General features: G+C 44.0%; 1 long non-coding RNA gene across 2 annotated transcripts; it reads right to left on the bottom strand.

Moving 5' to 3' along the window:
* Positions 1–1,410: 1,410 nt before the first annotated feature.
* LOC134479654 (uncharacterized) lies at positions 1,411–10,578 on the bottom strand. 2 transcript variants are annotated; one of them, XR_010053205.1, is made up of 7 exons: positions 8,336–10,578; positions 7,839–8,215; positions 7,599–7,675; positions 5,957–7,063; positions 3,360–3,433; positions 3,038–3,145; positions 1,411–2,325 (listed from the first exon to the last, which is right to left on the bottom strand). It is a non-coding gene; the product is annotated as an uncharacterized LOC134479654 (long non-coding RNA). The 2 variants fall into 2 exon arrangements; XR_010053204.1 differs by having other exon boundaries at positions 3,038–7,063.
* Positions 10,579–13,731: the final 3,153 nt, after the last annotated feature.

Here is a 13,731-nt window from a genome sequence, read left to right as displayed (position 1 = left end):
CTCTGAACACTTTGCTCTCATGCAAGCAGATATGAATGAAGGCTCTGTGCTTCGGTTTGACCATTTTCTCACTGAACCCTATCTAAATATTTAATTTGAAACATCAGTCCAATGCTACATTAGTTCTGATCTTCTTTGATCCTGATGTAATTGCTCCTACTTTTTCATATATAATTCATGCAGCTACCATGATGATGGTCGACTGTCTCCATTCTTATTACAGTTTGTTTACTGTAACAAAACAGAAGGGTCTCCACTAATACATATGAAATGCCAACAACATTGCCAGGGCCCAGCATATGGCCAATTGATAACAGAGTAATTAATGCTTCAGATCTTGTGGAATGATAAATATCAGGAGAGAAGAAAATTTCCCAAAAGTTCTATTCTGCAGGGTTCTACTGATGGACCCATGACCAAATCGTGGTTTTTCTCACCAGGTAGACCCATGAATGAACCAAGCGAAGGTTCCTTGAGATTACAGAGTTTTGCTCTAGTCCCGCTCATGCTCAACCAATATCAGCCTGCACATGGTACAAGTGCATGTTCAAAGTGCATGAAAGAAGAGGGTATCAGGGTGGAAGTTGTAGGAGGGCAGGAGTGAACTCTCTAAAACAATGTTAGAGTTTTGTGTTTACACCTTAGCTGAGAAGGAGAGAATTTAGATATCAAGTTCAAAATTGTACTGGACTGAGTGCTACTTCCAAGAGCCTCCTGGTTCTATTCTTAGTCCTCTCATGTCATCTCCCTGAGCTCTAGCCTAGCTTCTTTGTCTATCATGTAAACCATTGGATTTGACCAGAATGCGATTCTCTAATCCCATACCCAAGTTCCATCCATTTTTATGAAGAGCTTGTCATTCACTGTACAAGGGTGATGCTGTTAAGGTATTCGATGAAGAGATGTGAAATGGGCTTGGATTTGTAGCAGGCAGGACCTTGCACTACTGGCAGACAAAGCTATGTTGGGGAGAACATTTGCTTCATTGGAAAGGCTCTATTTGAAAGACTATCTCTTAGGGTTTCTTTGAGAGAACTGCATTGAGATTTAAACCACCAAAGTTAAGCAGAACAAAGGGTGGAACCTCAAATTAACACGGGGGCCTGTCTTCACTTGGAAAGTTCCAAAACAGAGCCTTGTGAGCATCTGTCCTTGCCAGTGACCTTGTACATTTATTTGACTGTCCAGCTGAAAGTTCACCGTGACATTTCAGTGTGAGACAGAACTCTAGATTTATAGTGAAACCTCAGGCAGAGGACAGGACAGTTGCCCAATAGGGCTACGAGAAGGACTGGGATGGTTATTCAAGAAGCCTCTGCTCTTCAGGTTTTCTTTCCTACTCTTCTCTCTGCACAAGGTGCAGGCAGCTGAGCTGTCCTCAGTGATTGTGCTGCAAGGGCCATGTGGAAGTTGACAACAGGCAGTTGCTATTCTTTGGGAAGTGGTGAAGGGGTCTAGAGTGAAGAAAGGGAGCCGCATTCATGAGCCAAGAAGAGGACAAGAGATGTTGCCTTGCAGAAAAAGGAGGGAGGAAGAGATGGTTTGAGGGGAGAAAGGGCTTTTTTTGGTAATTAATTAATTTATTTATTTTGGCATATTTGAAGAGGATTTTTTGCAAAAATGTTCCAGAACTTTCTAGCACTGGTAATCCATGCAGGGCTGGATACAACAAGCAAGGGGGCCAACCAGTCCAAGTAGCTCCTGTTTCTCATACTGTTTGGTCTGGTTCCTTTTCATATCTATTGTTTTTCATTGAAACTTTTAGAAAAGACTGATTTAATTAAACCAAAATAAATCACAGGACCCGATTTTTTTCCTACCTTTATTTTCTATGATCCAGGAATTAGGGGCTTCATTCACCAGCTGTGTGGACTTTGGCAAATTATTTCACCTCCCTTGGCCCATTACCTCATGTGGAAAACAGGGCTTACAAGAGTGTCTGCATCACTGCTGAGCTTCTGTGATAGGAGGACACTTCAGAGCTCTGTACACAACAACCAGGGGCATCACTAATATCATTCAAATGCCACTCCATTGCCAAATGCATCAAGAGTCTAGGAAAACAACCCTAAACCGTCAAGACAGGTGGTGGCCACAGCTGTCTCTTGGCTCTCATCGCTGGTCCTGTAGAGAAAGTTTGATGGATAATGGTCCATGGGGATAGATGCTTCCTAACGTCCAGTGCATCAGAAGTGGGAGGAAGCAGCTGTAGGGAGGCAGGAGGAGACACAGGAGGCAGGGGCAGTGGGTCACAAACACACCTGTCCTCAACTCCATGAAATAAATGATCTGCCCTCTCCTGCCCTGAATGCATCAGGGATCCGTCTGGAAAGAAAAGAAAAATGTGGAATGGGCACAAGTGGAAGCTGGAAAAGCAGTGTTCTTAAGTGTGTTAAAAATGTGGTCCCCACTGTCATCTCCCACCAACTCCTGGGTTAGGTACCCATGGAAAATACCTGGAGTGAGTCTGAGCCGTGCCTAGAATCACTGAACTAAGGAATGGAAGAATTGTATGGATCAATTTACTGTATCACAAGTAACAGAAACATGAAGTAACTCATAAACTGACCTTGTTTGTTTAATATAGTAAGTTCAGGAGCATGAAGGCTTTAGGTTCAGTTGACCCAGAAGGTCAACAATGCTATCAAGTTCAGATTTTTCCTGTCTGTATCATCATCTTTAGTATATGGGTTATATTGTTGAATTTTTAAAAAGGGTTTGTTGGGGCTGGAGAGATGGCTCAGCAGTTAAGAGCACTGATTGCTCTTCCAGAGGTCCTGAGTTCAATTCCCCAGCCACACATGGTGGCTCACGATCATCTGTAATTGAATCCAATGCCCTCTTCTGGTGTGTCTGAAGACAGGAACAGTGTACTCATATACATAAAATAAATAGATCTTTAAAAAATGTTTTAAAAAGTGTCAGTAGTAGGTAGGGTACTCTTCTTTCTTGTTTCTAATCAATGACTGGGAAGGGATAAAGGAAAGGAAGGAGATAGAGATTCCTCAACTACAGAGTGAGAGGCTCAGTTTTGTACCTCTGAGATAATTCAGGACATGTGCTCACTTCTGGATCCATCACAGTGGCCAGGTAGGAGCCTGCAATAGTTAATCCTGATTATCAGCTTGACAGGACCCAGGATCATCTAGAAGACACCATCAAAAGTTGTCGGTGAAGGAGTTTCCAAGTTGTGGTATCTGGGTGAGAAGACCTGCCCTAAGCGTGGGAAGTGCCATCCAATGGGCTGAGGCAAGAACTGACTAAAATGGTGAAAACGGATCAGTTTTCATCTTGGCTCTTCTGGCTATGGATACAGTGTGGGAAGTTGCCTCAGGCCCTTGCTGCCATTGATGACTTACCCATGATGAACCAACTGTACCAATGGGCAGACAAAATAAATTCTTAATTCCTTAATTTGCTTTTGTCAGATAGTCTGTGGAAGCAATGATAAAGGTAATAGTTACGATAGGTAATATTTATTGACCTAAACCTGGAATTTAATTTTTAATTTTAAAATTATATATGCGTGTGTGTATGTGTGTGACTACAACATACATGTGCTAGTGCTATAATGTATAAAGTTCAGAGACAACTTTTTGGAGTCAATTCTCTCCTTCCACCTGAGGATTGAATTCAGGTGTCAGGCTTGTGGTACAAAGGCTTTTACCCACTGAGCCATCTTGTCAACCCAAGCCTAGATTTTTCAATCAAATGTTAGCAGATTATTAGCTTTGATGCAGACCTTTAAGACTTGGTAGTGTTTATCTTTGTGGCTGGGTAATTCTTGGTTCTGAGAAATTTCCTATGAACTTGCCATGCTTTGCTTTGTGTCTAGTCACTCAATACTACAAGCATGAGGCTGGGTATAGACAGTAACCTGAGAGGAGGAAGGGACTAGATAGGTGACTTATCTGTGTCTTGTTGTTACAGTAGAAAACCAGAGGCCAGCCAATTTTACAAAGAAAGAGTTTCACTTAAGTTACAGAATATGATACCAACACTAGCTTAGATCCTGCCTATGCTACATCAAGGCATATCACATCTTGGCAGGAGTATGTGTGTGAGGAAGATAACAAATTACCAGAGAGAAAGCAATGAGGTCTTGGAGTCTCACAATCTATTTTGAAGGTATGCTACAGATTTGCCTAAGAACTTCCCAATATGCCACACCTCCTAAGATCTTACTGCCTCTCACACTGCTAACCTGTGGATGAGAAGTACCAATACATGTGCCACTGGGTAATAAGTTGACTTGTACCCAGTACACAATTATGGGACACTACCCCCGAAGCTGTGTGAAGGATTTCTATTTCATTCTAAAAACATTAGGAAACAACCCAGCCATTAAAAATGAAACAGAATTGAAACTAGATGAAGTAGTAGTCAATGAGTAGGGATGAAGAGTGGATGTGGCAAAACTGATACCGATCGTGGGGATGGTACTAGACCTCAAGTTTTGGGTACCATGAGAGGTAGCTGTGAGAGATTCTGATACTTTTCAGTGAGACATAAAGTCACAAATCTTGGGGGTTACTTCTTAAGAATGGTACAGGTTGGAGAAGGGGAGTGACATTCTATAAGCTCTTTAAGAAGAGAGGATGGCATTGTTTGGCATCAGTGGGAGGAGAAGCCCTTTGTCCTGTGAAGGCTCTTTTCTCCAGTGTAGGGGAATACCAGGATGTTGAGTTGTGAATGGGTGGGTGGGAGGAGGAGCATCCTCATAGAGGCAGGGGGATGAGGGATGGGAGAGGGGAGAACTTGGAAAGTGGATACCATTTGAAATGTAAATACATAAACTATCCAGAAGTGAAAGGATTTCATTCTTGGTGTTTCAGACTAAGTAGAGGAATGGGGCTACCAGATTTCCCTTTAAACTTAGTGACAATGTGACATGGAGGCTGTAGATGACCCCAGCAGGAGCTCCTTTGGAAATAGTGAGTATTGGACAACACACACACACACACACACACACACACACACACACACACACACACATACACATTTGTAGCAGATGGGCAGCTTGGTCTTCATGTGGGTCTGCTAACAATTGCAAAGAGGGCTATTTCTGACTCTGTTGCCTGCCTCTGGATCCCCTTCCCTACCTAGACTGCCTGGTTTAGCCTCAGTGGGAGAGGAGGTGCTTAGTCCTGCTGGGATTAGATGTACCAGTATGGGATGGTATGGGAGGGCTTCATCTTCTCCTCAGAGAAGGGAGGGATTTGTAAGGGCAAGACTGGGAGGAGAGGAGGGAGGGGGGGGTCTGTGATTAGAATGTTATGTGAATAAAAATAAATTATAAAAAATGTGGAAGATTTACACAATGAGGTATTGCTTGGCTGTTAAATATATTATAAAATTTGCAAACAAATGGACGGAATTAGGAAAAACCATCCTGAGTGAGGTAACCTGGACCCAGAAAAACAAAAATGGTATGTACTCACATACTAGCCGTGAAGTAAAGAATAACTGCTGCAATCCACAGACCAAGGAAAGCTAAGTAACTGGAAGGGCTCAAGGGGGAGACACATGACTCTCCCTGACAAGGAGAAAAAGAACAGACATCATGGATGTACTGGGTACATGTGGGGAAGGGAACCGGAGCATTCAAGTGGGAAAATGGAAGGAAAGAATATTGGGAAAAACAACTGGAATTTAGAGGGGGGACATGTTAGGGACAAGCTAGTAATCCAGTCCAGTGGAAATTCCCAGGAATCTCCAAATGTGACCCTAGCTAAGACTCCTAGTAATGGGGATTACAGAGCCTGAACCAGCCATCTCCTATAACCACGCAAGACTTCCAGTGGAGGAATTGGGACACCAACTCAACCACAAATCCTTTGACCTACAATCTGTCCTGCCTATAAGATATGCGGGGGTAAGGCTGGCACAGAGATTGTGGGAGTGGCCAACCAATGACTAGTCCAGCTTGAGACCCATGCCATGAGAGGGAGCCTACCTCTGATACTGTCTGGAGGTCTAGGAACCAGAGGCTGGGCATCCCAGAGACCTAGGATAGAACCAAACATAACTGGCAAAAAAAAAAGTCGATGAAATGATTCCTAATGATATTCTGCTTTACTTATAGATTGGTGCACAGCCCAGTTGTCATCAGAGAAGGGGTTCATCCAGTGACTGACGGAAACTAGGCAGAGACCCACAGCTCAATGTTGGGCAGCACTTGGGAAATCTTGTGGAGGAGAGAAAGGAAGAATTGTAGGAGCTAGAGGGGTCAAAGACACCACAAGAAAACCCACAGAATCAACAACCCTGGGTCCATAGGGGCTCACAGAGATGGAACTAATAAGCACTGGGTCTGACATAGGCCCTCTGCAGCTGTATAGCTTGCTCTTCTTGTGGGATTTCTAACAGTGGGAGCAGGGGCTCCTGGAACCCCTTTCCTCTCATTGGGTTCCAGCATCCAACCTTGATGTGAGGGCATGTGCTCAGTCTTACTGCACCTTGGCTTTCCATGTTTGGCTCATATGGGATGCCTGCCCTTTTCTAAAGAGAAACAGAGACGGAGTGGATGGTGGAGGTGGGGGAGAAACTGGGGGGTGAGGACAGAGGTAAAACTGCAGTCCGGATGTAATTAATGTACGAGAGAAGAATAAATAAAGAAAATAATACTTGAAAAGAAGAACCCCCACAAAGGAGTAAACCTGTAATAACACTAAAGGATTTGCCAGAGCCTTAACTACACATGCGATCTAGGTGAATGTCCAAGAGGTGTCTGGTAAAAATATCATCTTCCATTGGAACTCAGAGCTCACTTCGTGCACGGAATCTTAAGGGCTAGCATTTCTTCCTATATGCTCTGGGGAATTAGAAAATCTCAGTTAATGCAATAAAACTATTAAAAGTATTAAAAAGACACCTTCATTTCATGATGGAAGAATCAGGTACAGATGGGGAGGGTTGTAGGAAATCGCGGTTGAACGAGTCATGAAATGCTCATTAGTGGGATGCATCCCAGGGCCCTTAGCTCTGGGAGCATGGTCTGTTTCTTAGCTCTACGTTGAGAGATATCAGATGTTGATCATAGCTGGAACAATCCACTTCTATTCTGTAATATAGAGCAAGATAGAAGGACAGACATAAGCCTTGGTGCAGACATAAAAGAAGCTGGAAGAGACAAGGACCACCATCTCTAGGATCAGCTTGCCTCAAATCCTCAACAAAACCGTCTATGAGCTCTTGAGTAAGTTACATGATTTCTGCATGACTCTCTTTCCTCATTTGCATAAAGGGACTAATTAAGACACCTCTATCACAAAGAATGATGGCAACTAAATTCAACAGTACTTAACACAGTATAGTCCAGTATTGTAAGGGCGTAACATAGCATAATCCAAGAAAGTGCCCAGTATCTGTTGGCTATTACAGACTGAGTATCCCTTATCTGAAATGCTTGTGAGTAAAGGTGGGTTTTGGAGGAATATTTGCATATACATAATGAGGTACTTTCAGATCAAATCCAGGTCTAAACGACCACTTCATTAATGCCTCATGTTCTCATTAAGCACACAGCCTTAAAAAAAAAAAGTGAGCTTGAGTTGACCGCCTGTGACCCGTTTGATGGGTTCAGGAGTGGACTTTACCTTTGCGACTCTGTGGAAGTGCTCACAAGATCTGGAGGTATTTGGGGCTTCTCCATTTTAGATGAGAGGTCGTCAACCTGTAAAAAAGCAGAGAGGCAGCTGTGCTCCAACTCATAACCATTGAGGAAAAACTAACCTATCACGGCCAGGGAAAGCGAGGTGAACCGATGCATGCATGGAATGATGCAGAAAGGACCAGTAAAGAAAGACGTATCATGCCTTCTAGAAGTCTGCACCTACCTTCAAAACTTTCCTGTGATTTTACAGTGAATGACTCTGCCCCCACTTCCGTTAGCTTAAGCAGTCTAGGTGGCTTGCAATCACAAAGGCAAAACTCGAGTGGCAGAGACAGGATTTGAACCCAAGGCCCCTGGCTTCCTGTCCAGCTGTTGACTATTGCCATATGCCAATTTACTGAGGACCTTGATGTAACTCATGGAGAAACGTGTCCCAGAGGAAGAAGCAGCTCTTTGCAACTGGCAGCAGCCTGTGTCTGGAATTAGATTTAGAGCGCCTGGCTTCACAAGACACTGACTTCTGAACTTCCAGCTGCTGCGGCCGGCGCCAGACCAAAGCTGCTGATGGTGCTGGAGAGGTTCAAGGCTCCAGAGACGTGCCTGTAAGAGACATGCTCAGTAGTCGTCTTCTGGCATCATCTAGATATCGATTCAAGGGGCGGTTAGAGGCTGTGAGGCTAAATGTGGGATTGCCATGGATTTGCGAAACAAATTACATACCCTGTTCGATCCTCCAAAATCCAGCTTGCTCACATCTCCTCGCCTAGGACAGCTAAACTTTTACTTGTTGCTGCTTTCCATAGGCTTTTCCGTGGATGCCCAGTGGGCTGCAGAATCATCTCCTGTTGCTGTGAAACCACCACCTGACTGGGCCAGCCCAAGAAGCTGGCACTATGTATCTAACAAGCCATTCAGCAAGCGCCCTCTCTCTGCAGGACCCTGATGTAAGAAACCCAGGATTACTCTTTGAAAGCACTCCGTGATGTTTTTATCCATATCTGCCGGGAAGAGCTATAGACTGAGAGGATGCACAGAGTGAGATTTAAAAAAAGAATATCGTTGTGCAAAGTCAAAATCACATGGAGCCTGGTTTTTTTTCTTTTTTGTTTTGTTTTTTTCGGAGCTGGGGACCGAACCCAGGGCCTTGAGCTTCCTAGGCAAGCGCTCTACCACTGAGCTAAATCCCCAACCCCGGAGCCTGGTTTTTAACTCGGGTCTCAGTGGTTTGGCCTGTTGAATGGATCCGGTAGTGGGGCCGCCCTTTGCTTTTTGTATAGTTCACTTGCAGTAGCTAGAAACAAAGTATCTGATACACCACCAAGCAGGTGGCAGTAATTAGTGTACCAAAGTACAATTCTCAGGGAGAGAAAGGATCTAATTAGGTATGTAATCTGTTCCTATCCTATCACAGAGCTTTCCTGGACTTACCTCAGTGACAGTGTACCAGCAGGCTTCATTTCTGTTGATAATGTCGAATGTTTTTAAGCTTTTGCCTAAAAGTGAGTCACCACACGAGATGCTGATTGGCTGACACCAGTTCTATTTTGTTGGGTACTAAATAATGAAGCGGGAGGGGGGTGGTGGTTATTAATGCAGAGAAGGCGGGAAAAAAAGAGCAATGAATAGAGACACAGAAATAGCATCAGTAATTATAAGTCTCACAAAGCCTGTTGTGACGTACCGTATGAGTCAAAAATGAAATGTGTATGACATGAATCATTCTGTGAATAAGAGAAGGGATCTAATTTCCTAAATTGGGTTTTGTCAGCAGTAATGCTTCATGCTGAAAAATGTATACTCTTCAGCCAATGACAGCTAACTTTGCTGGGGAGGGGGAGTTGGTGGAAGGATTGTGGGAGGGGGTAAGTAGGAGAGGGACAGTGAGAGGGGATGTAAAGTGAATAAGTAAAAATAATAATAATGATAAAAACCAAACAAAACATTTCTTCTTAGCAAAACAAAAGTGAAAGCAAAATTCTCGTGGTAATTCAGCATGATCTCAGCTCTGGACTTACCTTAGTGGGAAAATTATAACACACTTAAGCAAGTTTCAATGTGTCAACCAGTCTCTGCCTCTTTGAAAATACACGAGTTGCAGTTTTGGCTTGGGAATGGCAATATGAATGCATCGATGATCCTGGGAAGCTTCAACGTTCAGTGAGAGAGGCCCAGGGAAGAGAGGAGAGAAGAGCATCTATTCTAGGTGATCAGAGAAGTCCCTCGTGTTTGCAAAGTTGAGTCTGGAAGCAGGGTGGGTACTGTGGCTGGACTGAGACTTGTTCTAAGTGTCAGAGTATCCAGTCTGTTCTCTCCATCTGGGATGCCCTACCAGTGCATCCTCTGGACCTGCAGAACAGGCATTTACTTCTCCTAGTTCTACTAGTACTGGGAGAGTCTGCAGGGTCTGCTTCCTGACTCCTGGGTGCCACCTTCTCACTGTGGCCTCACACAATACAGTACAGTGACCTTTAGGGTTGTCATTTGTAAAAGAGTTCATATCCTGTTCATGTGGCTTCTGCCTTCATGGATCTAATTCCTTCCCAAAGGCCTCAGATCTTTATAGAACCCCAGTGCCTCAAGGTTAGGTTTCAACGTGGACATTTTTGGGCTTCACAAATATTCAAACCATAATACATTGCAGTCATCTTCTTCCTAATGGTGGGCATCAGTGTCTTAATACTTTCGAACCTCGACTGCAGGTTTCCATTGATTTCATTAACCCATCAGACAGAGTTCCAATTTGTTGAAAGTCTAGACATTTCCAATGGGACATTTGTAAAGGGATAGAGAGAAGGTTCCTACAAATTAGAGGGAATATATGAACAAAGGCTTCAAAATAGCCCTGTCCCCCAGAGGGTAAGACAGGGATTGTGGTGGTTCTACAGTGGGAGAGGTAGGCTCATGTCTGTAGGTCAGGTGGAAGAGCTGTGGGTTTATCCTCTGACAACCAGGGGACTGCTGAGCACTTATCAAGGCAGTTATCATGACCTTTGACCTGGCATCGTGCAGAGAATATGCCATGTTGCAGGTCAGGAGCCCTTCAGCAGCAGATTTAACTGAACTTCTTTTCTGCGGCACACAAGGGTTACGCACACTTGAGGTTTTAGGATACCATGGTGGTTTCAACTTGCACCTTCTGTACTGACTCACGTCTCTGGTGCATGGCATTTTCTGTCTGCATTAGCCTTGTTGCATTCCTTGCTTGACTATCAATAGCTAAGGTATCATCTTGCTCGGTTCCGGAATCATCCAGGTTAGGCCGAGTGATGCTGAAGCTTTGGAAACTTCCAGATTGTGTGTGATTAAGATCAAGTTTGTTTCTAGTGTGTGTTTCACGCCAGTTGCAAGCGAGAGATTAGACAGTGACATCCATCATAGTCGTTTGGTCAGAGTGACGGCTGTGAAAGGGAACATGGGTCACCTTGTGCCAACTCCTGAGGTCACATATGGCTCTCTGGACACGTTTTGTTGGTCAAAGAAGCAAGCTAACTGAGCCTGCTTTCAGGAAAGAGAAAAGTTTAATCTTCCCTGGAGGAAGAACAAATCACATAATTTATGACACAGCCCTCCATGCCGCACTCCTTTCTGGGATTGGCCTCTGCAAAACTAACAATGCTAACATACCAAACGCTTCAATCCTTCCAACATTTCCTCCTCATCAGCCACTTGCTGTATCCAGGCAATGGATGGAGCCTGACCTTTCCTTTCTTTCATTCAATCCCCATAGTAAGTAAACATGGAGTCATCATTGATCATTACGAACATGATTGATTCATATAGTATTTTTGCAGGGAGAGGCTATGATTATCTCTATTTTGCAGATTACTAAGCTGAGTCACAGAGAGGCTGTCACCTGAAGAACATAGAACTAGGAAGGACCAGAAGCCAGTCTTTAGCATTGTCTTCTTAACTTCAGTAGCAACTGAAGCCCTCAATACAGTGAGCTCTGTCTTACACTGTGTCCCTTTCTGTCCATTTGCCTCCCATAAACACTGCCCCCTTGTAGGCACTTTAGTTACTGCTCTGTGACATGTAGAAAGTTGGGGCTTTCTCCTATGCAATACACATTAGAAACAAACTTGATTTTAATCACAGCAACCTGGAAGTTTCTATTGCTTCCGCAAAACGCGACCTAACCTGGATGATTCCAGGACTGAGCAAGATGATACCTTAGTCAAGCAGGAAATGCAACAAGGCAAGCCTCGCAGAGAGGTAGGTGGCAGAGCTCGGGTTTAAGCCCCGGCCTCAGGCTTCAAGGTCAGCATTCAAGCGACTATGCCATATTGCCCACATGATATACTTGTTTATACTACAACATTCAGTTTATACTACCCTACTCCATTCAGTCCTCTGTACTGGGACCAGATGGGCTTGAGGCAGAAGTCAACGAAGAGAACACAAGGAGCTCTAAGAAGGATGCCTCACTCAAAAGTGCCAGACACAGGAAAGGAAAACCAAGGGCTCCTCAGAGTGCACGGTTGAATAAAGCATGGCGGGTTGAGACACTGCAAAGCCTGGCCTGAAGTTTGACAGTTGGGAGGGATGCCCATGAGGACATGTTGACCAGGAAGCTGGACTGCAGCTAACACTTGGGTTTTCACAACTTCCCATGTTATCACAGAACACTGGGCCAAGGCATGGAGCATGGACGTGTGATATGCACAGGGCCACATGGCTTATAAAGTGTGGAGATTGTTCTTTAACATTTCACTACATGGGTCTAGAGAGACGTCTCAATGGGTAAGAGCACTGCTTTCCTTTCAAAGAAGCCAAATCCAATTCCCAGCACCCCTGGAAGAGCGCACAACTGTCTGTAAGTCCAGGTCCAGGAGAGGTAATGACCTCTTCTGGCCTCCAGGGATACAAGGCCTGTGGGTGGTACACAGCCATACATGGAGACAAAATATCGGTATGGATAAAATAAAATACTAAAAATTTTTTAAAATTTCAGTACATTTGAATTGGTCACTGTTAAGCATTTATGGACCAAAAACAATGTGTATGTAATGTATCCATGCATCTGGATTTGCATATATATTACTCTAGTTAATGTATCTATCATGTATATATGCATATAACATATTTAGATACAGTATATACTGAATATAGAGTATCATTGTTCTAGTTGACTGTTACTGTTAAGATATGCAGACAAAAGTAGGGTGATTGGACAGTCCTTCCTATTAAAAAAACAAACAAAAGAGACCCCCCCCATTTTTGGAACAAACAAATAGAGAAACAACAGAAACAAACGTGCATTGGCAAAGATGCATAGACACTGGAAATCTAGCCCACTACTGGTGAGATTTACAATAGATCAGCTAAGAGGGAACAATGTGGTTGTTTTTCAAGAACATCAACACTGGGTTACCACAAAGTCAATTATTTTCATTGTGGGGTAGAGACTCCAAATGCATTGACAGCAGTCTTGAGATACTGGACACCTATATTTATGGAAGCTTTGCTCACAGTAGTCAAAAATAGAAGTAACCCAAGTGCTGTAGCACATACGTATGATTAAATATCATACAGCCTTATGGAGAGCTAGTGTTTGATAGACATCGTTTGGGGAAGATGACAAAGATCAGGAGAGGGGTCGTGATGAGGGGAGGGGCTGTGATGATGCTTATCCAACAGTGGTTATAAAGTTGTCAAAACGTATATTTAAAGGGGGCGGAAGGGGTAAGTGCTATGCTCTGCATGCTGTACCACACTTTCAGAAGTGATAAAGGAGGAAGAGTCATGTGGCTGAGGGTCCACACCATCAGTGTCCCTTGTTCATAAAGGCAAGGCCAGGGAGCTCCATGGACCCTTCAGCTTTGTCTTCTTGGAAGCCCATGTGAAATGGGACTTGATGCTTTTCTGTGGGCCACATATCATAGCATTGACTTGCTCTCTTTGACCCTGGAGGGGCAAGAGAAGCTCTCTTGAACACATCATTTCTCCTGAGTAAGAATTCGTAACCAATTAGGTATGTTTGGACTTGGAAGCTCTCCTAGGAGAGGGTAGGTGCTGGTAAGCATCAGTCACAGACAGGCTGTGAGAGACAGACCGTGAGAGACAGCTGTGAGAGACAGGCCGTGAGAGACAGGCCGTGAGAGACAGGCCGTGAGAGA

Source organism: Rattus norvegicus, chromosome 7 (assembly GCF_036323735.1).
Source record: "Rattus norvegicus strain BN/NHsdMcwi chromosome 7, GRCr8, whole genome shotgun sequence".
NCBI lineage: Eukaryota > Metazoa > Chordata > Mammalia > Rodentia > Muridae > Rattus > Rattus norvegicus.
Note: the sequence above shows the minus strand (reverse complement) of the source record. Positions and strands in the feature narration are given on the sequence as shown.